Raw genomic sequence first — 26,230 nt, forward strand, 5'->3', positions numbered from 1 at the left:
CGGTCAGCCCTGCTTTTTTAAACATGACTCGGCCGTTGACAGGTAGTTTAAACCCACTGTTCTATCTTCGAATCAACGGCGAATCGCCCTATGTAAGGAAATCTGGATTCCGGAATCCATGAAATTTTTGCTTGTGGAATCCGGAATACTGGGCATTGGAATCCAGAATTCCGCTAAAGAATGAATCCAGAATCCATTTGTTGAAAATCCCTTTCAAATCGTATTAACTGCTTTCACGCGCATTCATGCAACTACGGTCATGCTAAAACGCAGACCGCAGACCGTGCAGATCATGCAGACCACGCTTATTTCGCTGGAGAATAGAGACCTTAAGATTGAGGTTTTTCGGCATTTCCCGCGAACCGCGAACGTCAAGAAGTCACGTGACCAGAGCCTTGCCGTCAGGTTTGCGGTTTGAGGTTCACGTTTGTACATCAAGACCACGCTCTAGAGGTAAGTGATTTACCGCAAGTTTTTTGCACCTTAAAACATCACAATCCCACGTTTGAGAGGAAATACTACTGTTTAGAACTATTTCGCTTATTAATTATCGAATTCTTTTTATAGAAACGTGATTTTGAAGACGATTTCTCAGTTAAAATAGAAGTGAACAAACGAATGAAAACAAACATGGCAGCCGGCTATTTGTTGTTGGAACTGATTTGCCAGTCAGATTACTTTATGGTTAAACTACGATAAACAAATTACAACAAAAGCAGATTTCTGATGATATGTTAATGCATTCTTTGTTTCCTAGATGGCTCCGTTCAGATGGCCAAGCCTTAAAAATGACATTGCCCTGGCTAAAGAAGTTGCTTCCAGAAAGCCACAAACGCATCAGGAATGGGATGAATTAGCAACTATTCTCAGTGAAGTCTTTAGTTCCGACAGCAACAGAGTTGAACTAAAGGGGCGCGGATGCCGAGAAAGATTGACAAGGCATAATTCACCAGTGCTATCACACGCGGATCTTAAGTCCCAAATATGGGCAGACGGCTAACGTGAAACCGCTAACTGCAAACCGCGGTTTAGCGTTTGCGGTAAGATGGCCAAACCTCGATCTTAAGGTCTCTAATTTCGACTGTTACAGCTCGCGAGACACTGACAAGATCATTCATGACCTATAGCCCAATCGAATTTGACAATGAGTTCCCTACTAGCTATTAATCAGTCTTATACTCCGATTCAAAAATCTCATTTCCTAGTAAAGTTCGATTTTAGCTTGCAGCACTTTCTTTACAGTAGAGTTCGTTGGGCTGTCTTGTGAAGATCCTGGTAATCATTTTTCTTTCGTCCACACAGCACATTCCTTAACTCTAAATCAGCGTCGCTGCCCACGCAAATTACATCTGGGCTACATCTTGCCACGTGGGGCTAAACTTCATATGCTCGAAAAACTTGGGCCTGCGATTTGGTTTTGCTAGGTAACGTGAGCTCGAAATAGCCCCGTAAAATTTCGTCACGTGGTGTCCAATAATTGGAAACGGTTCCAACGTTACTAAGGGTAAGGAAAAGATGTATACACCTTAATCATATGCAACTCACAGTTTAAAAAAGGTCCGCGTTTTAAAGGTCCGAAGTTTCGGCATTTAAACGTTAACCGCTTTCTTAGATATTTGGCATTCAGAATAACAAAATTTAAGATTTTATAACGCATCATATCTCAGTGCGGATAAAATAAGATATTATCAGATTTGCAGGGTCAAAAAACATTTTCTAGAAAAGAAAATAGCGGTGGGCCACCTTAAACCTTTATAGCCATTGCTCTGGAGAATTCATAGCCGACGTAATGTGAATTGGCTTGGCTAACCTCTTAAAGAAAAAAGGAAGTATAGAAAAAAGAATCTGTTATTTTTTGGAAAATCACTGTGTAATTGCAGATCTTTCGTGATTTTGCAAAGGTATAGTTGAGTTGGTTGAACACCGTTTAATGCGCAATTTCATAATGTCGAACGTCATCGCTAATTACATATAGAAAAAACAAGCTTTTCGTAGTCATAGTCTGCGATTTATTTGCGACATACTCGAGGTGTTATTGAAATTATATTGCAGTTTAAATTTTTCGTCAATACTATGGTTTTTGTTTAAAGAAAAGTTAGAAAAGTAATTTGAGATGATTGGGAAACATTTTCGAGCTGTTTTCTTGGCAGATGGCCATCTTTTCGCAGTCGGACCAAGGTTATGCAGTGCTAGAACAACTTTTTAGTCCAACAGCTATTTACAAATGAAAAATGACAAGTAATTACTTGAAGCATAAGTTCTTTTGATACCGTCAAATCAAATGAAGAATTTCAAGGAACCTGATTGTTAGAAATATGGCTGTTCATCAAATGTTTTTGTTTACAGCATTGTTAATGGATTGTGGCTGGAGTGAGTGGAACTCTTGGAGTAACTGTACCAAGCCAGTTGGTGGTATACAAACAAGAAAGAGAGAATGTATTGATTTACAACTAGCACATGGTTGGAGACACTGCGCATGCGATGGGACCGGAGCACAGCTGAGAGAATGTAGCAACATGTCCAGTTGCCAAGAAGGTAACATACAAATTGCAGCCTTTCTGATTTCAGTGGATAAAACCTTCTATTTTGAAACAAAACTGAGAAAATTCAGGAATAAAAGTTGGAATAACAACAAATGAATGGAACTGCTGAGTTTGAACTTTAATCACATAATCATCCAGGCCAAATATGTTAAATGCACAAATTATTAAAAGTAAGGAGTTCGTTATAAGTCAGAAATCCCTCATGAATGAACAAACTCTGTACATCTACGGAATTCACCATACTTTTCTTGAAAGAAATAAAACAAATCTCCACTATCATTAGTACTACAATATAGGTATTTAATTATTGGCATAAGTTTTTGCTGATGTTTCTGGTCACTCTGTCAGAAGTCTGCACTATCTGCGCAATGGCGACTACCAATTTCGTTGGACTGCCCGTAAGCAACACTTTTTTAGCTAATCCGGTAATGCTAACTATCATCTAATGACAAGAAACATGTTTAAAAATGCGAGGGCCTCAGTTACTAAATAACGTTTTGGCATTGACCTGCTGGTAAAGAAAATCATGTTAGCGAAATAGGAAATTCTTCCACCATAAACTGAAAAGAAATCTTAATGGGTAATTATATGGAGACATCATCAGCAGAAGAATTTACCTATGCTGAAGTAGTTTACGCTGTTTATTGTTACCTTTATGAATTTTTTTTAATATTTAAAGAATTGGCCCTGCGTTCTGAAACAGAGAAGAACCCATCTGTCGGTACAATAAAGGTATTCTCAAACAAGAGCTGGCAAAAGCTTTGTACCAGTGAATGGGATGAAGCAGATGAAAATTTAACCTGCATGGCCATGGGCTACTATAACAACGGTGTCTATGCTAATGGCACATGGTACGCAGAACGTGGCAATGCTTCCGAGATGTCCACCCACTACAACTGTACCATTCCCACCACATGTCAAAACAATTCGGAAAAGAAGCAACAATTTTGCAAAGGTAATAGTGAATTGCACTCATGTAATATCCACATGATCTCCAAAGATGGTAACTTGATAGATTTACTTACTCTCCAGATATGAAAGCTTTTGCGAGATCAATGATTGTTCATCTTCGGGTATCTTTTAGGTTCTAAAAAGGTATATATGGCTAAAAATCTAGCTGGTTTCTACTGTTTACACCCTTAGACGATTATAGTTGAATTACTGTCGAAAGAAGAACCTAGCTGCACAGTTATGCATTTGGGTTTCATGAACTTCATAACCTCCAAACTCTTCACTAAGTTTCCTTCAAACTATTGCATCCTTCTTATTTCCTTTTCTCTCTCTCTTTCGTGCAACTAGGGAATTTCACAATTTTTCACACTACTTATACTTAACTAAACGCCTTTTTCTTGATTATTCCGAGAGAAATGCTTTAAAAATGACTCTCTAGTTTAAAATGTAAATCACACTTTTGTGTTCTCCTAAAGTAAACGCTTCCAGGCAAAGAAAACACGTCTTGAATGTTCCAAAATTTTTGAAGAAAAATCCAGTTTTACAATTTAAAACACAGTCACGAAGCAATGTAAAAGAGGTTTGTCGTAAAACATTTCAGCAAGGAAACTATATAAATGTTGTGAACCACATTAGACAACGAACGATGCGGCCAACGTTCGAATTCTGAATAATTTGCATGCAGAATTTCCCTTAAAACAAAACACTTAGACTGGCATGAACTATTTATCAATTCGTGATTTATAGGCATTCTTGATTCTTGATAATTAGTGTTTTCCATCTTAACGGATTGAACTTTTTGTAATTTCATAAGTTCCTGTTCGCTTGAATGGCGCAAATGTGGAGTATGGAGGAAGAGTGGAAGTGTTTTACGAGGGGAAATGGGCAAAGATATGTAGGAATGAATGGGACTTTAATGATGTCAAAGTTATTTGTCGTCAACTTGGCTTTGAAGAGGCTTTAGCGGAGTTCATTGGGTCAGACGTAAAGGCTAAGGGAATACCTTCTGCAATGTCCGATGTCTCTTGCACCGGAGAAGAGTTTCAACTTGCATCATGCGATCGCATTGATGGAAGGTTAAATATTCCACTTCAATGTCATTTGGATGACATGGGTTCTCAAGCGTTGTGTCAACCAAGTAAGCAACTAGCTTTTTAGGTCTGATTAGTTATTCTGGTTTTCGTGGTTGCCTTTCTTCTTCTCATTGACCCTCTAAAGTAGAGAGAAATCATAGTAAATTGAGATACACAGATGACCAGAAGACCATTTCTAAAAACATTCTGCTAAAGTATTCTGCTCGCGGACAAGCATATATCTGTTCGCAGATTTTACGCTTAAGATAGCGAGATGACTTCGACTGGGGATGACATGACTTAGTTTAGGGTAAAAATGACTTAGATGATTTTGATTTTATTAACAGAGTTTATAATGTAAACTTGCCCCCGTAAAGAGTTTCAAAGCTGAATTTCGAGTGTTAGCCCTTCGTCATCAGTGGCGGGTGTTATACTCCCCCACCGACGCAGCATCACAGTTTCTTGAGGAACTTACCCTCCTCATAGATGATTCAGCTTGGTCTTGAGATGAAATGACGCTAGCTAGGGTTTACATGACTTTCATGAAGGTAATATGACTTCTCATAAGATCACCTGACTTCAGTTGAGGGTTACCTAATTTTTTTTAATGGGTTACATAACCTTTCTTGGATGCGATATAATTCTTTTCAAAAGTTTCATTACTTTACTAATGGCTGACACGACTTTGTTTGGAGTAATGTGACTTAGTTTTAAGTACGACAAAGTTAAAAAAATTCTCAAGTTAGGCTTTAGTACAGGTAAATATATTCATCTTTTCTATCTCTTCTTGTAGTGTTAGTTACAAAAAATTTTACTTATTTTGACAACATCTTCTAAACTTTGCAGAGAACAAGAAAGTGTCGAAAAGAGGCAGACTCTATTTTGATATTGGTAGCAGCGAAAAGCTTCACTGCTCTATACACAATAAAACCAATTATGCTAGATGGGTCATCAATGGGCGAAAGCTTGAAATAACAAACTCTACTTCTGAAAGGGTCAGGGCTGTCGAGAATGGTGATTTGTTCATCGATAATGTGCAACTGTCTGATGGAGGAATATATGAATGCCAGAGATTGGAATATGTTCAATATTATATTGTCTACATTAATGGTATGAAAACAAATCTTTTATATTGCAGAAATAAGCTTAACATGCATGACAATGTCATGTAAGACAAGTACACCTCTGACCTTTCAAAAGAGTAGCTATGATATTAGTACTTTTCATTACTCCTTTCGACAGCAAGATTTACTGAGAAGACGTTGAACCGACAAACTGTTATGGCGAACAAGTCTGGCATTATAAGCTGTAGTGCTAATGGAAAACCAAATCCACAGATTTCTTGGAGTAAGGAAGGAGGAAAGTCCTTAAACTCGGAACGATTCACTCAAGTATCCGACGGTAGCCTGCATATTGACTCTGTACGGCCTGAAGACGATGGAAATTATACCTGTACTATGAAACAAACTAAAGGAGTAAAGAGGGTCACAAGCAAAGATAAAGACATTCGAGTGTCAGTTATAAGTGAGTGACCAATGGGATAATAGATAGAAAGTCATAAAGTCAGTTTTTCAAATGTAATTAATTTAATTTACTCAATTTAAAACCTTTTCGCTGTCCATATTCGCAGATATGTGAGGCGACATTTTATCGTGGATGTGTTCGTTGATTTTAGTTGTTTGCAAGTAGGGTGTCATGTTAAAAAATAATACTCAAGTTATTTATCAACAGTGTAGTTTCCTCGTCATAACTCAAAGTAAGTGCTCTTTGATGAAGTTTATAGTTTCTCTCCAAACTGGTAATGTGCTTAAATCGACTTCGGTTGGTCTTGGTGACAAATTCACTCTCTGAATGCAATATAATCGTTTATCTCGCCATGAAGTCACTTTGGATATGGATCGCGACTTTTTGACGGCATCTTGTGTCTTCTTCGTGCTATAAGGTCGGTAGATATGCATGACCTTATGAAACTCTCTGTTTGGCTGCGATTCGCTGGAATCCCACATAGGTTTCGATTGGCACGCTTTGACCAAATGTTCTTCCGAAGTTCACTGTCGCAAAGTTATCCTGTTTTTGTGTTTCTTGTAGTCAGCATCCATGTTTCTGGGATGTCTATCCCAATGTCCAATTTATGCTGTAACAGGCAAAGTCTCATGTGGATGGCCTCTTTTACCCTGCGTTTTAAAGTAATAGGATCACTATCAATATACTCTACTTCAGTCCAGAGCAGGTGGTTTCCAGGTGTCTTCTGAAACTGCAGAGGCCTTTGTCTTGGCATGTCGTTTCTCGATCTGCCATATTGCTCGTTTAACCTTACTTCCATAGGTCTGCCTGTTCCGCCGATCTAAACTTTGCCGCACTCACATGGAATCTTGTAAACCACGGGCTCTTGTTTTAAAGATGCAGTGCCATAGATGGCGGGTGTGTTGTTACTATTTGTAACATCAATGAAGTGAATGGAATGCTTTCGGTTCTGCAAATGCTGTAGGAAGCTATCAGCGTTTTCGCGAACCAAGATTGTGAATGTGTCATAAACATAGTGTTTCGAGATCCTTCGCTGGTAAGATGATAAGGTTATTGATTGCTCCTATAACTCTATATGTGGAGATTAGCAATAACGGCGGAGACCAGACTCCCCATGGCTGCGCCTTCTGTCTTACGTAAACTGGTGGTCCGAGATAATAGGAGTATGTAGACCTCGATACGAAGTTCGAAAGGTTCGCGATCTGACAAACGATTATACTTCATATGAAGCGCTACTGTCATCATCAAATGTTCATTTAGTTACGGTGTCTAATGCGTTTAATGCAAATGATATAGGAATACCTCCGATTTTCCAATAATATGTTATTTATTTACCTTTTAGTTCAACCAAAAGTGGATATTTCTGGAGCAAGCAATCTCATCGTAGAAGGAAACAGTGTAAACTTGACGTGTAAAGTTATGGCGGGTCGGCCTGAACCACGGATCACCTGGCTAAAGAATAATACATTGCAAGGACAGAGTTTGTCTCTCTTCTTTTCTGAGATAACAAAGGAGGACGAAGGGTGGTACACTTGTAGGGCAGAGAATGAAGCAGGCAATTCTAGAAAAGGCATTAACATTTCTGTAAAGGGTGTGTTTGTAAAGCTCACAACTGTATTATAATTCAATCATGCATTTGATATGTCTACGGAGTGCGGATCAATAGTCAGTGGGTCCGACTCAAGATTAAGGTGTCTGGGTCTGAGCTAAGGGTAAAGGTAATTATAGAAAACTATCGGAAACTTTAAAAAAATGCAAGGGCTTTCAGCTATTATCTGCGACTGATTCACCAGTGAGGAACAGGTCCTGAATGAATAATTTTTTCAGAGTGCTTCACTAGTTATTTATTGCGAAGAACTGGAAAGTCTTTACAATTGTTCCTTTGTTCTCACTCTAACAATTTGATGATTTCATGGCTAAGTTAGTAATATAGCCTGACTGATGTGGTTTTTGGAAGGATTTGTTTGATATGATAAAAAAGTGGCTCATTGTCTTCTTTTCCTTCTTTTTTATTGTTATTTACTATTGCTATTAATAATTATTTTTTCTTTTTGCGGGGAGGGAGGTTGGGCGGCTTCTAAATTTTGTAATTTGTGTTTACGTGCTTATTTTGCAGTTCCACCCCGTGTTCGTAATGAGGCTAGAAATGTCATCGTTACATTTGACTCCACATTTAAAAAAGAGTGTTATTTGAGAGGTGATCCACAAGTATCTGTTAACTGGACCAAGGATGGAGTGCTAATTAGAAAAAAACAACTTCTTGGTTATTAGACAAGCGACGCTTAAAGATAAAGGCTATTATGAATGTACTGCTAGAAATGATTATGGCGAAGCAAAATATTCTTTCTGGATCGATGTCACAGGTAAATTCCATATTGTAGTTTATGTCATTAATCAAGCTTGTAGCTTAACAAAGCGTTTGGTTTTGAAGTTTAAGCCAAATTTAAATAGACCTATTTTTTTCTCTCTTTTCACCCGTTTCCTTTAAAAATATCGAAGACCAAGGAACAAAGGAGTCATGATCTTATGAAAAATTTTCATTGGTGAAACAATAAATGTAACTTGGAAAAAAGATGAAGACTCACCATCCGAAAGAGCAAAGATTGATACACGATAATGGTGTAAAACTTGAATTTTATCAGTAGCAGAGCTCGCAGAGCGTAGCCCCATAATTATACAAAATAGTAATAACCCATCAAGCCGAAAAAATTTGGATGTACGACCGTACGACCGTGCTACTTTTAACATGCGTGTTCAACTGTACCGCGGGCACACTAGCGCCACGGCTTTGTCTAGTAGTCCAGTGGTCAGTGCACTGGGCTCTTAGTCGAACTACCCGGGTTCTAATCCTGGCCGGGGTAACGCGTTGTGCCCTTGAGACGTGCGGGAAAAAAAATGCGAGCTCCGCTTTTAGGCTTGGCTAAATCTTTATGTTACTTTTACTACCGTCGAGATTTGTCTAATGGCCATATATTTATCTTACACGATTAGCTGAGCAAGTGCCACGAGCTATGCAAAGTTTCAACGCTTTGTGGTATTACATTGGTGGATCAGTGGCGGCAGCGACTGTCATCTCGCTAATTGCCTGGTATTTCTGCAAGCGTCGAAGGACAGGTGACGTCCATTTTTCTGTGTTATTTCAGATTTCTTTGACTGAAAGTAAAATAAGGAAATGTTTAAACTTATTTAACATGTCTGCTAAGGAACACCAATCTATAAGTCTAAGAATAGAGATACTTTTATAAGAATTACCCGTGTTCGGCCAAAAAATGCTGATTGTAGAGTTTCTTCACATCTGTATGCTTTGATAACAATTATAAATTCAGCAAATATCACGTCACTCCTAATTTGTCCAAATTCAAATTATACTGCCATTGTACAGAAATTTTATCGGGATATTCGATTTTATAAATTAATACAAAGTTTTACCTTCTTTATCCTCTTTAATTCATCATTTGGAATTGCAGCTATAGCTCTGTAAGTCAACTATTTTACCTTTTATTCATCAAATTCATCGAAAAAAGAAAAAAAAACTACACCATTGCCATGATGACGATAACAAAAATCATATCGCAGTGACTTTACTATTATCGTGCTTATCGTGTGTATGATGTATTATTAACAATTATCAAGTGTTGTTAGAATCAGCTTCATTAGTTCCTTTGTTTAATTTTTTTTATCTCATTAGTATCTTCCATCTATTTTCAGTTAGATTAGTTCATAGATTAAATACTTTGAAAAAAAAATTGAAATGCGCGTAAAATTTCTGATTTTAAAACCGACTGTTTCTTGTTTGATTTTAACAAACAAAGGTAATGTTGAACTTCATCCGATTGACAAAGTGTACTTAAATAACAATAATTGCTAATATGTTTTGTAATAATTTATGTTCCTGGTTTAGTAGAAACATTGTTTTCTCACTATCGGCAAGAGAGATTATCTCGCCAATCAAGTTATCCTGGCAAATCAATTTTTTTTACCCTCTGATTTCTCTTTTCTTTTTATCTGCAAGTATACAATGTTTATTTCCTATATTTAGTCCTGACCAAGAGCAGGCAATCCAGATGGAGCCATCGAATGCAGAAGTAGATAAGTGGGAGGTTGCGGTTAACCGTGTGCTGCTACAAGATGTCATTGGACGAGGGGCGTTCGGAGCCGTGTGGAGAGCTCTCCTGAGTTCACCAAATGGACAACCTGGAAATCGGACAGTGGCCGCTAAATGTTTCACGCGTTAGCCTCCTTCGATTTGTTTTATTGATAAATATGTTGATCTCAGGGGTGGTTATAAAAATGTTTTATTTGGGGAAGGGGGGGGGGAAGGAAGAAGGGTCCAAAAAAAAGAGAAGGCGGGGGAAGGAGCAAAGAAACAAAGAAGATAATCAACCAGTTTGCTCATAAAAGTGATCCTGCAATAATTCCTTTTTCCCCCGGAGGGGGGTGTTGCGGATACGTTGGTTCCTCCCTCTAGATCCGCTGCTGAATCCAGTAGGGTCTTTTCCTTCCTTTGGACCTATTCTCCCCTTACCAGTGACTGATTATCCCGTGTTGAAGAAGGCAGTCTAACAGACTGACTATACGGTGCTTTTCGCTGGCAAAAGACATTTACCGAACGAAAGGTGAGAAGCATCTGCAGTGATGGTAAAACTAAAGAGAGGCAAGAACTATCGATAAGATTCAAACCTCAACTGGTTTCGATTCGGCCTCTATACTCATAGTCAACTCAGCCGTGGCTGAGGTCTGAGAGTTAGGCAATCTGCTAGCTGCGAAAATTATCATCCAAACGGTTATAGGAATATGCGAGGTTTGTAACTCTTCCGAATCTTTCTGGCTTGAACTTGCGTGGAAGAAATTTATTAATCAGAATGTGTCTCAATGAATGTATACTTTTGTTGTAGCCACTGCTGGAGAGGAAGGAAGGATATGTCTGATGAGGGAAATTGAGCTGGGGAAACTTATCGGTGAAAACGTTCCGCCAAACATTGTAAAGTTCATGGGCTGCATTACGACAGAAAGTAAGTACTAAGCGTAAAGCATCTTTTCTAGGTATATTTTATTAACGATAGTACAAATGCTGAATGAACCCTCTTCGGACCTCTTAACATGAGTTCCGTAAATAAAATGCTAATGGAACGAAGTTTGTCTTCTTTGTGTGGCAACCAGACGGTTTTCTCCAAGAGCATGTATCCATCGACAGTTCACTAAGATCTCGGACGGATAGCCTGAAATCTCGTTAAATGGGCTAACCGGCTTTCTCCCTTTAACCTATGGCAAATTTTTGAAAGTAAATTCTGTTGAGGGTAGGTAACGTGTAGGCTAAACTGCTTTATGAAGAAAGTCATCCGGAATTTTTTTTTTTTGTATATATATACAGTAAGGAGCCTTGACATGGGGTTTATTTACTTTTTCTTTTGTTTTACGTCGCTTAAGTTCACCCAATACTCATCATGGAGTACCTGCCATGTGGTGACCTCCTTGGTTACCTGAGAAAATGTCGAGGAGTGAGGGATCGCTATTATCTTGGTGAGGGAAGAGCCCAGGATTTGACCAACTACGATCTTGTGATGTTTGCCAAACAAATCGCCGCCGGTATGGTGTTCCTTGGATCGCGAGGGGTAAGTGGAATACTTTTCGCATGTCAATTCTAACTCAGAAAAATCTTTCAAAGATTTAAACTTTTATTTTTTAATAGTTCGGATTTTGGCCAACATATTTGAGTGCTTTTGAATTTAGATAAAACCTCTAAGACCTTTTTTAGCCATGATGCTTTTTGTTGACATTAGCAGGTCACTGCTTTTAATAAAAAAAGTAGAAATGTTGGTTTTGTCAGCATTAAATCATTATATAGGGCTGACTTAGTTTGAGCCCTTTTTCGTTCGAACGTATTCAGACGTTTGATTCTCCGCTGTACTATATAAACCTATCGTTTCTTAGCTTTTGTATTCTGGCTCCTTATCTTCTGATAGATCATCCATCGTGACCTGGCAGCTCGAAACATTCTCCTTGATAAAAACTATGTTTGCAAAGTGACGGACTTTGGTATGGCATATCAAAGCTTCAAGTATGGCCATGGAAATGCCAAAAAGGTAGAAAACACTTTTTTGTTGCAACAGTGCAGGGTTTTTCTGGAAACAAGTTGTAAGCGTAAGAATATTCTCTGCAGAAAGTTAGTGTACCTCGACTACCAACAGGGTTTCATAGCTCACTTTGAATTAAAAGAAAGAAGCAAAACAAAACAGAGTTCGAAATAAACAGAATAAGTACTCTGGCCTGGGCATCGGGATATGTCAATTTCATTTACGTTTTTTGTAGAAAGTCTCGCGAAAGGAGTTATGTTTTCTGTTTTGCGTGACAGCTTTACGAAGGCCAACATTGGATTGACCTATATGGGAACGAGAAATGTAGTTTTCTTTTCTCATTTTAACATATTTACGTTATGCATGCAGCTTCATATTTTTTTAAAGATGGCTTTGAAAAAAAAGGGACATAAGTTTTATACGGCAAACGTTTATTGGTTGTTTCTCCAGGGATGTTTGCCAATCAAATGGACTGCACCAGAGATTCTGCTGGGAGAACTTGCTGGACTTTCCACCTTGAGTGATGTGTATGTATAGATATGTATATTAATCCAACAACCTAACAAACTGATTACCTTTGGATTTTTCTTTATCATTTCTAGTACAAAATTCACTCAGCGATTAACTGTGGAATCTTTCTGATATGCTCTCGTTAGGTGGTCCTATGGTATCGTTCTTTATGAGATAGTTACCCTTGGTAAGCCAAACTATGTTCAGTCAATACATTTAACGCTTAGAACAGCAATGCGCAAGCGCTATAGAAGTAATGCTATTTTTGTTATTATTATTTTAATAAGATTTGTTATTACTTACTTCTTGGCCATTTATCCCTGCAAAATTCTTTAAGCTAATTCTTTAGTTCTTACGTAATGTTCCGTCCTGTAACTTAGTTGTGACACGGTCACTGTAGAGTTGATATATTAAGAAATGTGACATGTACTTGTCCTTATGCATTGACAGGAGGAATTCCGTACGACGGATGGTCAGAAGGCATGGTGGTTGCAGAGGTCACAAAGGGATATCAGATGCCAAAGCCCGATCATGTTGATAACAAAGTGTGAGTTGCACTTTTTTAGCATAATATCAACGTCTTCCTAAAAATAACCTAAGATCTATGACGACACATTTACCGTTCTCATTGCTGAAATCTTTGCAATAAAGCAACTGGACTACAATCATATCAGTAGGTTTCTGTTATGTGAATGTGAACCAGGAGCATACCGCATTCAGCGAGGTGCAGCGTGGACAATTATGACATTAAAATGTATTTGAAAAACATCAGAGCGAGTGAAGTAGTGCGATATGTTCGACGCCCCAGAACAAACCTGAATCATTGCCTATACTATTTTCAATAAAAGGACAAACCTGAACCATTGCCTATACTATTTTTAAGAAAAGGTTCCTGTAGGAGGACCTTATTGGTATTCTTTGCACAATCTATAAAAGAGTAGTTAAGAGTAGATCATCCTTGTTAAATTTCAGGTATGATATCATGAAAAGGTGCTGGAATCGTAACCCTGACTTCCGTCCTCCTTTTGAAAACCTGCGACAAAGAATGGACAAATACATTCGTGAAGAGGTTTGTTTCTAGAATTGACAACTTCCCAAAATTTTATGCTTTTTAAAGTCTCGAAAACTTTTCAAACTCCTTACCTTTCCCCCATGTGTTGGTAGCAATACTTAGTAGCTTTGGTTTTATTTCCGTTCGCTCTATAAAAGCTTCAGCTGAGACCATTTATACTTCTGGTAAGAGACATTTTCTAGCCTGTCAGGCCATTTAGAAGTATTTCAACTTGTTGGCTCCTTCTGATATTTACGGCGATTGTGATCGTCTCCATAAATCTGCTCAGTTCTACCCACGTACTTGCAACTTCTCTATTTTTAGAGAGAAAATAGGAAACTCACTTAGCAGATCCTAGACTTATAACTTTAGCGCTCTGCAGCTGATGTATTACCCTCATTTGTTACTTTTTTCCTAAGACATATGTGGAACTTCTTGACTTGGGCGCTTATGACAAGGCAAAATACTCCAGGGTTGAAGATCTCGGAAATGAAGATGCAGGACCAAGTGAGGAAGTTGCAAAGAAGGCCTCAGTTAAGAGATTGGGAAAATGGGCCAGTGACCGTCGTTAGGGTACATAATTGTCACTTCTCGGTGCTAAACTAAGTGTAGGTTTGTGTTAGTTAAATTTCTCTCCATATATATATTAGAAGAATATGCGAAAGCTTTATCCTTGATTAACAAAATGATAATAATAAAAGTACAAAAAACTGATGAATTAATTCTCAAAGAATACCAATAATAAATAATTTAATCGGTTTCAGAATAAGGAAAATTGGATAGATATGAATTGAACTTCCGTAATCGATAAAATCAGAAGAGAAATAAACAAACAAACAAATAAAAAACAACCAACTTGAAAAACAGCTCGTTTATGCAGACAGCTGTACTTTGCAAACTTTGCAACAATATTTCATGTTGTATTGTGAAACTATTTAGCAAATTTGCTTGTGGCAGACCTAGTAAGAGATCTCCTAACGACGGTATGAAATTTGGTAAAATTTTGTAGTTTGGTAATGAATCAGTCGTGTGGTACTAGTTAGCACTGAGGTATCACTTTACCAAGCATCTTCTTTAAATTATATGCACTTCTGGTGATTTGTTTAACTTTCAAGTTACTATTATTTGAAAACAAGCGATTGCATTGTTATTGACATTTAACGTTTTGCTCTTAGTATCAAATGCTTTTGTCATAAACGGAGAGAACCGTCTTAATAGAGTGTGAGTTAATCAAATTAATAATTTTCCTAAGTGTTTTCGATTCGTACGAAGAAAAAATAAGCACTACACAAAGGGTGCGTACAGTGGTAAACGTAATAATTTTGCTATGGCAAAATGGAATGCTTGTCGAAAAACTTGATGAAATGAGAGCACGTATGAGCGTTTAACTTTGTACACTATCCAAACACATTAAGTTGTATCTAACATAATGTTAAACACTCTATTTAATATCTGCAATAAAAAGACTAGAGGCTTATCTTATGACTATTTATTGATTACCAAGTCAATTCAGACTGTAACCATTCCGTATCCTCATTAAGCTTTTGGATGACGTCATCAGGCTGAAGCGATGGCGGCATCTACAAAATAGCATTTCCATGTATACCACCAAATGAGATGTCCACATTCTCAGCTTTTCACACCTGCGGACGAAGCTATAGATGGTTGTGTCGTTGACGCTTGCTTTACTGGTCTGTTTAGAACTGCGCGTTTGTCCAAGGAAACCTTCGAGTTTGTCATCATGATAACAAAAGAGTCAGTAAGGATTTGTCGATGTTTCGCAGTAATGAAATACACTGGCAGTCGAAGAAAGAGCAATATTTTTTTTAACTTATTCGACAATTTCAAGACTCAATAGAAGGATAAGTTGTAAATGCCATTTTTATTAATGTTCTGATCCATTGTATTGCTGAGGTGTTTCAATCCAGATTGACTGACCATGGCATATATCTCTGCCGGCCAAAGACAATCGCAATTTTTTATCATTTAATAGAATTATTATTACCATTATCATTATTACTGTTATTATTGCTATTATTTATATTATTATTAATCTATTTAATATTGCTTTTTTATCAACTATTAATCGCAGCTTATGAATTATCATCTCAGACCCAACGGGTAGCTTTTTTAAACCTCGGAGTATGCATAATAGAAGAAATCGAAGTATCGCCCCATGTAAGGTAATCCGGATTCCGGAATCCATGAAATTTTTGCTTGTGGAATCCGGAATACTGGGCATTGAAATCCAGAATCCCGCCAGAGAATGAATCCAGAATCCATTTGTTGAAAATCCATTTCAAATCGTATTAACTGCTTTCACGCGCGTCCATGCGACCACGGTCATCCTAAAACGCAGACCGCAGACCGCAGACCGCAGACCGCAGACCGCAGACCGCAGACCGTAGACCGTGCAGACCATGCTGACTGCGCCTATTTCGCTGGAGAATTTTGACTCTTAAAATCCCATCAGATATGCTTGCAGCACCAACATGGCGACAGACCACACGTTTCCAATTACGATAAACTTATATACTTTGAACAAAGGTATATGGGTATTTATGGGAGAGGTCTATTTCTGAGTCGAAGTTTCGGCATTAAACGTAAACCGCTTTCTTTGATATTTTGCATTCAGAATAACAAAATTTAAGATTTGATAAGGCATAATATCTTAGTGCGGATAAAATAAGATATTACCAGATTTTTAAGGTCAAACAACATTTTCTAGAAAAGAAAATAGCGGCGGGCCACCTTAAACCATGCCATTGCTCTGGAGAATTCATAGCCGACGTAATGTGAATTGGCTTAGCTAACCTTTTAAAGAAAAAAGGAAGTATAGTAAAAAGAATCTGTAATTTTTTGGAAAATCACTGTGTAAATGCAGATCTTTCGCGATTTTGCAAAGGTATAGTTGAGCTGGTTGAACACTATTTAATGCGCAATTTCATAATGTCGAACGTCATCGCCAATTACATATAGGAAAACAAGCTTTTCGTAGTCATAGTCTGCGATTTATTTGCGACATACTCGAGTTGTTATTGAAATTATATTGCAGTTTAAATTTTTCGTCAATACTATGGCTTTTGTTTGAAGGAAAGGTAGAAAAGTAATTTGAGGTGATTGGGAAACATTTCGAGCTGTTTTCTTAGCAGATGGCCATCTTTTCGCCGTCGGACCAAGGTTATGCAGTGCTAGAACAACAGCTATTTACAAATGAAAACTGACAAGTAATGATTTGAAGCATAGGTTCTTTTGATAACGTTAAATCAAATGAAGAACCTCAAGGAACCTGATTGAAAGAAATATGGCCTTGCCTCTTCACAGTTGCTTAAAAGGGGAATAAATGGACATTGTACTTAAGAGATGGACAATTTCAACAGGTATTCCTAGAAGAAAAATTTATCCCTTAATTTGCTGTATTATATATCTTGTAATTATCAAATGTTGTTATGGATATATAAACAAACAAACATACATTCACATGTCCTTCAATAACTAAATCCGCCATTGAAGTCATTTCTAGAAAACGAAATGCGAAAATTAGGAGCAAACCAGGAACTAAAATCTGGAATCTTTTGTGTTTTGAAATCCGGAATCTGTAGGGATAGCATCCGGAATCCAGCACCCGGAATCCGGAATCCACGACGTGGAATCCAGAATCTAATGCTGTCCTACATTAATCTACATGGAGCGAGGTGAAGCTCTTTAAGAATGGCGTCGACTAAAAAATCCTGACGAAGTATTTGATGCTCTCCAGTGCAATTTGAGGAGAATCGGGTATACGTTGTCCTCGTGTTTCCGCGCTTGTGTCGGATAAGCTGTTCACAGCAGGGTAGAATATACAGTTAAGAAGGTGAACCAAGCCTCGAATGGCAACATTCGCCGGGCCGTCAAATCCAAGTACTGGGCTTCTCTATTATTACTTCCGGACGAGATTCTCCAAGAGCCAGATGGGATGATTGAGGGACTGTTAAATAAACAATAAGACCTAGTTACTGAAAACCAAAGACTACGGACCGAGATTGAAGGTAACAATATATCTATTCTATCCAGTTTGAAACGATGCGATACATTTGTCGTCAATCCAAAGTGCCTACACTTCTATCAAGTGGACTGATCAAACGACAAGTTTTTTGTGTTTAAAGATAAAGAGACCTACGGTTTAGAGCCAAGATCGCTTAATTTTGAAGATAAGGCTGGTCGCCCAACAAACATAACCTTTGCCTCACAGCATTTTCCTGGTAAAAACTTGACAGAATTTCACTAATATCAAATTTCAGTCTTTTCCATGTCAATTAGCACAAAAGTTTTGTGTCTGACGTCTCTTGCTGTTTCTTGCAGAAAAGACCGAAAAGATTGCTTCTGCAAAAAGAAGGCAGGTGTTACCACGCGAATCAACAGTTACAAGTATGTTGAAAGCAGTAATATGTAACTGATTACATGATATTGTTACAACTCAAATATTGACTTAAAAATGTTAGCCAAGCTGTTTCTGAAAATTACAAATTAAGTCACTGTCATGAAGATTTTTTTCTACCAAAATAAGTAGGATGTAAGGCTGTAAAAATAACACCATTAGGGGACTAGAAAATCAAATAACAATGAAAGTAGAGTTTATCTGGCTCCTTAAATGTGATGGATTACCAACTTAAAACTAAATGTAAATTAATCTTTAAGAACATTTCCAGCATATAAAACAAATTTGATGTAACAACAATAACAATATTAATTATTTCATTTTGGGGGACCAAATAAAAGCCTATGAGAGCCTTCTAGAAGAGGAAAAGGAGAAGATCAGAACAATACTTTACTTCATGGACCGATTTTCCCTTTCACTGAAGCGTTACCATGAGCTTACCCAAGTGGAAAAGGCCCTCCCCCGAACCCACCTAATGGAGAGCTGTGCAAGGACTCAAGATAGGAAGTGGAATGTACAAAGAACCCCTAGTAGAGCACAGGGTGCTGAACTGCCTTTCAAGCGCCTCCTTGAAAAGGAAGTTGGAAATTTTGTAAGTTTTTTGTCTCTGATAATCCTTTTCATACATGCCACAGAAAATACAGTGACTTATGGGACCACCATTCAAGCATTGCTCATTTTCTTCGCTTGCCTCAAGTCTAACACTTTACTTATATTACAGGTGAAGAACAATGCAGATGGCTTATGGGAGTGACTTATGGGACCACCGTTCAAGCATTGCTCATTTTCTTCGCTTGCCTTAAGTCTAACACTTTACTTATTTTACAGGTGAAGAACAATGCAGATGGCACTACTAAAGTGAAAGTTAAAATATCAGGAGATGGAACAAGGATTTCCCATAGCAGCAATTTGTTCGTTTGCTCATTTGCCCTTGTGGAAGATGGCAAAAGATGTTTGTCTAGTGCAGGTACACTTTCTACCATTCTTTTGTTGTAGGTCAACAAAATAATGACATAAACATGTACCTTTTCTTTAGGAAATCATACAATAGCAATAGTGAATGGCAAAGAGGATTATGTAACTCTGAAGGAGTCACTTGTGAATGTGGTCAAGGATGTAAACAATCTAATTGAGAAGGGCTACATCCTAGTTGATGGAAGACAGATCAAGCTGGAGTTTTACCTCAGAGGCGATTATAAGGTAAAGCATCATACAAAAGTTAACCGTCGGTTAGTAGGAATTGTTTTAGAATTCACAAAATTTAAGTTCTCTTTTTAATTTTAATCCTTAACTAATGCACGGTATTTCTCTCTCTCGTTCCTTTCATTTCTTTTTATCTTCTCCCAACACATTTTTTACTGTCATCTGGGATTGTCGGTGTCAGCTTTCCTGGCACCATAGACTATCGAGGATCGTAACTTTAAACTTCACCGCCAAAGGTTCTCCCATGCCATCCATCTCATGGATAAAGAACAACGATCCACTTGCTATACAGTCCAACCCAAGAATAAAATACATTCAGACTGCCCTGGACGACAAACAAATTCATAACCAACTGGTAATAGAAGATGCAAAGAAGGAATATAAAGGAAAATATTACTACGTTGCAAATGATACTGCGGGAGAAAAAGCATCCAACCCGGCTTTCTTGTCCATCGAGGATGTAGGTGAAGATTTAGGTGAGGCTTAGGCGATTTTTAAATATGCTTAAATAATGCACAGTATCTCCCTTTCATTCTTCTCACCGGGTATCAGCATTTTTTATTTGTTTCCTGTACTTCTTTCACATCTTCTCTCTCAGACAACTGGGCGAGGATTGTTGGGGATCTGGGGAACCATGTGCTAAGAGAGAAAGTAAGGAATCTGGCAAAGGAAAGGCAGATTACCGGGTTAAAGTCACAATACTTGCTACTTACAGTGAAGAAGATCAGCAGGGCATCGCCATACCTACCGGAGTTCCACTGAAGTGTCCACAGAGCTCGGGACCACATGGAGTCTGGAGCTGTCGGATGTTTAGAAGCTCCTCTTTAAGAGATCATTCAAAGACTGTGAGACAACACCGACTTTGCAGAGCAGATCTCTCACAGGGACATAACGCGAAACAGTGTCCCAGAGGATTCCCATGCTCAAAGCCAGGGTGTAGCTAAGACCATCATTATCTAATCCATTTTAGTGAAGCCGACGGAAATGGGAGTGGCATCTAGACTAACGGCCATAATACGTTTCGAAGTGCCGAAAGGAATGGTGCAGCAAAAGGAACTGTCGCAGATCTCCGCTACGTTCCAGGGTCAATAGCCGCTAAGATTGGATCAGATAATCCTCCGAGCACTAAAACTCCACCTAGTGAGCCTGTTGCTGTGGGCGTGGTAGGGACCAGTCGACCTCGAGTGTGCTTGAAGGTTGTCCCAGTTAAAATCAGTAGTCGCAATGGTGCCAAAGAGATAGTTACTCATGTGAGTGTTCTTGGTCAGATGCTAGTTCCTGCCTCTCTTAAGGAGATACAGAGTTCAAACTTAGACATGTGTTAACCGCAGGGAGTCTTCCTTTTACGCTAGTGCATATGGCTACCAACGAGGAAATAATGAAGTAGCCTCACTTTGCTGACATCAGTGTACCCGAAACAGGAGATAAAAGAGTAAAAATCCTGATAGGCAGTGATTATCCAGAAATTATCCACTTGCAGTTAGACTAGAGGGAAGAACATAATACACACTGAGCGTGAAGTTCTTGATGCACAACTGGAGCGCATGTACAATGAAGAATTTGGCGACACGAACGGAACTTTAGAAGAAGGCATGTCGGTTGAATACCGTAAAGCCGAAGTAATCATGGATCAGTCAGTGACCTTAGTAAATGGGCATTATCAGATTCAACTTCCAGCTGTTGCTTCCAACTCCCAAAATGGATTTTAAACCGTGGTGATGTCTTGTCAGCGTTCCAATGGAGAAGAAGCTACGCACATTAAGGATTTGAAATCCGACAACTTGCCTCTGGATAAGGCTTTAGGAATCCATTGGGACGTAGAACGTGATACGATCGGCTTCGTTTTTAGCGAGCGAGAACAGCCAGAGAATTGTAAGGGAGTACTGTCCTCGGTTGCGACCGCACTCGATCCACTCAGATTTGCCAGTTCGTTACTACAACTTGAAAGAGAAATCACTTAAGAACTGTGGAAATTAGAGCTAAGTTGGGACAACAATATCCCAGAAGAAATCCGTCTCCATTGGAGAAAGTGGAGAGAAGGCCTTATTAATTTGCAGGGATTCAGGATGTCGAGATGTTTCAAGCCAGAAAGCTTTGGTAGAGTTGCACGGGCAGAGCCACATCATTTTGCTGATGCGTCGCAAGAGAATGGTTATGGAACAGTCTCATATCTGCGCCTCATTTCAAGGAAAGATACATAGCAGTTTCTTCATGGATAATTCGCGCGTGAGACCAATGAAGAACGCAATCACGGTGCCGTAGTTAGAATTAACCGCAGCTACCTGAATCAAAACGACCGTAATTAAGTAACTTGAAGGACGATTGAGGATTGACAGTGTTACTTACTGGAGTGATTCGATTCGATAATAGTTCTGAAGTATATTACCGACGAAACGCGAAGATTTGTTACCTTTGTTGCCAACCGAGTGGCCATTATACAAGAAGAGTCAGAACCAAGGCAGTGGCGTCATGTGAGATCAGAACACAACCCTGCAGACTATGCTTCTTAAGAAATCAAAGCCTCAGAGACCAAGAAACTAGAAATGTGGAAAAATAAAGCAGAATTCTTATGGAAGAACGAGGACGAATGGCCCCACAGCCTGAAGAAGCTTCAAAACCACTCCTAGACAGCGACGAAGGAGTTAAAAGAGCGAAGATTACGGTTGGAGCAGTTTTTGGTGTTCCCTGTTTCAACGCTATCTTAAATAGGATCGGCTGCGAAAATTAGTCGCATGGCTTATTTGTGTTTTCACACATACTTACACGTCCAAAATTACGGGCTGAACGAAACACAAGTTCAAAGATAGAATTGAAGCTCAGTCCCGCCCCTTTATCAGTGTCCGAAGTGACTGAAGCAGAGAAGAGAGTTGTGAAGTTTGTACAGATACAGTCATTTCCTATAGACATTGACAAGTTAGTGATAACAGTTCGACCCTCACGACTTAAACCGTTTGAAGAAGAAGGGATATTATACGTGTCGGAGGAAGATTGAAACATTCAGATGTAAAGTACGATGCTAAGTACCCAATGGTACTGCCAGGAAAGCACCCAGTTACTGAGTTGGTAATTCGCCATTATCACCATCTCGATGGAGCCTATCGAGTCTTAGCGGAAATAAGACAACGGTTTCGGACTGTCAAGGGAGTTTCTTCAGTGAAGCATGTTCTCAGCAAGTGTCATGTCTGCAGACGTTATAATGCCACGTTAGGAGAGCAAGTGACTGCACAACTTTCAATGATTCAAGTCTCTTCTGACAGTCATAGGATTATCTATTCGTTTGCTGCCGTAGGATTAGATATTTTGGACCGCTTTACGAAAGAAGTGGGCCCTAAACAAGTCTCTTCTGACAGTCATAGGATTATCTATTCGTTTGCTGCCGTAGGATTAGATATTTTGTACCGCTTTACGAAAGAAGTGGGCCCTAAACAAGCTCGAGGAAGAATGTTTCCCCAACCAAGCGTTACGAATACATGTTTACTTGCCTAAGGTACTAAGCAGTTTACCTTGAAGTGGCCGAAAACCTGTCTACAGATAGCTTCATCAACGTAGTTCTGCGCTTTGTTAGTAGACGAGGTCCCCCAATAGTTATTTACAGTAATAACGGTTCTAATTTCAGGAGCCGAGTTGGACGTTGTTAAGGCTTAGAAAGTGTGGGATCAGGAGAGGATCCAAGCCATCTTGACTAATGGAGGAATTCAATGGAAGTTCAATCCACCAGCAGCGAGCCACCAAAGGGGAGTCTGGGAAAGACTCATAAGCTCGATCAGAAGAATCTTGCACTCATTAATTGGAGAGCGACTTCTCAACGATGAAGCCTGACGAGGTCCCCCAATAGTTATTTACAGTAATAACGGTTCTAATTTCAGGAGCCGAGTTGGACGTTGTTAAGGCTTAGAAAGTGTGGGATCAGGAGAGGATCCAAGCCATCTTGACTAATGGAGGAATTCAATGGAAGTTCAATCCACCAGCAGCGAGCCACCAAAGGGGAGTCTGGGAAAGACTCATAAGCTCGATCAGAAGAATCTTGCACTCATTAATTGGAGAGCGACTTCTCAACGATGAAGCCTGACGAGGTCCCCCAATAGTTATTTACAGTAATAACGGTTCTAATTTCAGGAGCCGAGTTGGACGTTGTTAAGGCTTAGAAAGTGTGGGATCAGGAGAGGATCCAAGCCATCTTGACTAATGGAGGAATTCAATGGAAGTTCAATCCACCAGCAACGAGCCACCAAAGGGGAGTCTGGGAAGGACTCATAAGCTCGATCAGAAGAATCTTGCACTCATTAATTGGAGAGCGACTTCTCAACGATGAAGCCTTGCGCACGTTTTTGGTAGAAATTGAGAAAATCTTGAACGACAGACCGATAACTTCAGTGTCGAGTGACCTGCAAGACTTCGAGGCGCTTATGCTGAACCATATTCTTCTGTTACGTAGAAACCAGTCCTTTTGCCTAGACGTGTTTGAAGAGTCGGACAAGTTCAAGGCAAGATGGAAACATGTTCATCTTAAACTACCATTCATGCAGTCCGTAGGCCGTCGTCGAGTTCCTGATAGCCAACTTGTCTCTCTTCAGAAACAGTTTTTTGTTGTTCCTGAATTGGTCCCAGGCGGTAACCTTGAAAGCCTTTTGAAGAGCGAGGACGACGGAAGTTACGAATATCCAAATGTCTGCTGTAAACTGAGCGACCGACAGCTGTTGAACATTGCACTGCAGGTGGCCTTGGGAATGCAACGCTTGGAAGAGCGGAAAGTTGGCAACTCACAAAAAAAAAATCTCAAAGATAACTCTTGGTGAAAATTTGACTCATTCTTAGCATGCTTTGGTATAATATTTGTGTAACAGAAAACCGGAATGGCAACTTTCTTTTCAGTGCATTCACCGCGACCTTGCAGCGAGAAATGTCTTTATTGATTCAAACAAGGTGGCAAAAGTTGGAGACTTTGGATTAGCAAGGAACATCTCAGACGATGGATTATACATCAAAACTTCATGTGTAAGTACTGGATTAGTCTTCCTTCTTATGTTGGAAGCCGCAGGAAATTTAAATTTCTATTTAAATACGACCACTCATTTTTCTCTGGGGTTGCATAAGCTCACCTCATAGAAACCCTGAATTAAATATATTTATCTATCATAAACCACTTTTTTTATGTCTGCACTCTTTCACTATAAAAAACAGTACATGTAAGTATCACTTTAAAGGGTTAGAACCTTGTCGTAGGCTAAATTTAATTATTTCCTGCTAAATTAGGCCAGCATACGCTTTGGTTGGCATGATATCTTGTTCATTATATATCACTTAATGATATAGAATAGCTTATTTTCATATACCTTTATCAAAAGATTAAAGTTCCATGGAGATGGTCGTCTTTGGAATCTCTTCGAGATCGAGTTCATACATCCAAGAGCGATGTGTAAGTAGACAAAAAGAAACATGATGTCTGACGTGGACGAGGGAGCCTTGTCTACCACCAATACTTTTAGTCAAGATCGAGGCGCTTAAGGCCACTGAGATTTTTACTTATCGAGAATAATGTTGTAGAGGAGTTCCTCTTCTCCTTTTTTCCTTCCTTTGTATTCCACTCGATGTCCATGTAAAATATCTTAAACAAATTGCCTCTTAATAGTGTCCCAAGCCAGGTTAGATCGCATAGTCTGAAAAGCCATTATCAGCATTCTGTATCATTCGGCGCCATATACCCTGATGATTCACGACTCTGATACACTTTCAACCTTTTTATATATATATATATGGAAATTTCCATGATGAACTTTCACTTGCTAAATTCTTATTTTCAAAAATTCCGCTATTTTTTTTCCGAAAACAGCATATACCTTTGACTGAACGCGTCCTTTTTCTTAATCATTTTCAGTTGGTCGTTCGGCATACTACTTTGGGAAATAGCAATATATGGTGGGTCTAGAAACATTCGATGATTTCTATGCCTAGGACAGCTATATTTAAACGCTTTATCATATGGCGAAGTGGTCCTGAGGTAAATTCAAGCGTTCAGTGAATTCAGTAGATTCGGCGAGCGGTCATTAGTTCGGGTCGGGATTTGTCCATACGGACCGTCCCGAGGAAACGATCATACACTGCGTATTTTTGTTCGCGAAAGTCGGCGAATACAAAATTAACAAGTTTGGTCCGAGTGTCACTCAACAAACTATTTACTAACCTCGCTTGCTCGAGTCTTACTGTGGAATATTGGACCTCGGTTGTTTTAGTGCGCACTTGGCTGCGCTCAGTCCGTACTGCCACACCCTCGACCCACACCCTCAGTTAGTAAGACTGCTTCCTTCCTCCTTCCACTTTTTTCCTTTTCAATTAATTACACTTGAGTAGATTACACAGAAACATTTTCAAATCCTTCAGTTTTCAAATGCCGAAGAGACTTGCATTTAAGGAGGAGTCATATCAATCCAAGGAAATGGCAGCAAAAATCGAAACTCTCTTCGTAGTAAGTAGCTTGTTAAAGTTAAAATTACATCCAAAGGAAAAAATAAGACAAAAAAAAATGTTATTAGAACAATGAAATGTAAGTTGAAAAAATGGGGAAAATACAGGTTTGAAGGTCGTGTGTAATAAGTTAAATTGGTCTTTCATGTGTTCTTTTCATAATCTTTTCTCATCCGCTCGCTTGTTCCTTTTGTCATTTTTATCCATTACCACTATTATCATTACTGAGCTTCCTACGTGTATCCAACCTGTTATTTTTCTTCGCTTCGATTCTTCTGTTCCAGAGGACATATATCATCATCATGGAGGATGAAATCACTAGCAGAGTTGATTTGAAGTAGAAGTAAAATGAGTGGGCAGAAAATCTAGCACCTAGCGCCATGTTGTGCTGTATTTCAAAATTGAGTAGTCTTGAATTTAAC

General features: G+C 38.9%; 2 pseudogenes; both read left to right on the forward strand.

Moving 5' to 3' along the window:
- LOC136276830 (fibroblast growth factor receptor 4-like) overlaps positions 1–26,230 on the forward strand; it is a 117,716-nt pseudogene that overhangs the window by 9,950 nt on the left and 81,536 nt on the right.
- Positions 320–14,740, forward strand: LOC131774424 (fibroblast growth factor receptor homolog 1-like; annotated as a pseudogene).

This window comes from Pocillopora verrucosa, chromosome 1 (genome assembly GCF_036669915.1).
Source record: "Pocillopora verrucosa isolate sample1 chromosome 1, ASM3666991v2, whole genome shotgun sequence".
NCBI classification, from domain to species: Eukaryota; Metazoa; Cnidaria; class Anthozoa; order Scleractinia; family Pocilloporidae; genus Pocillopora; species Pocillopora verrucosa.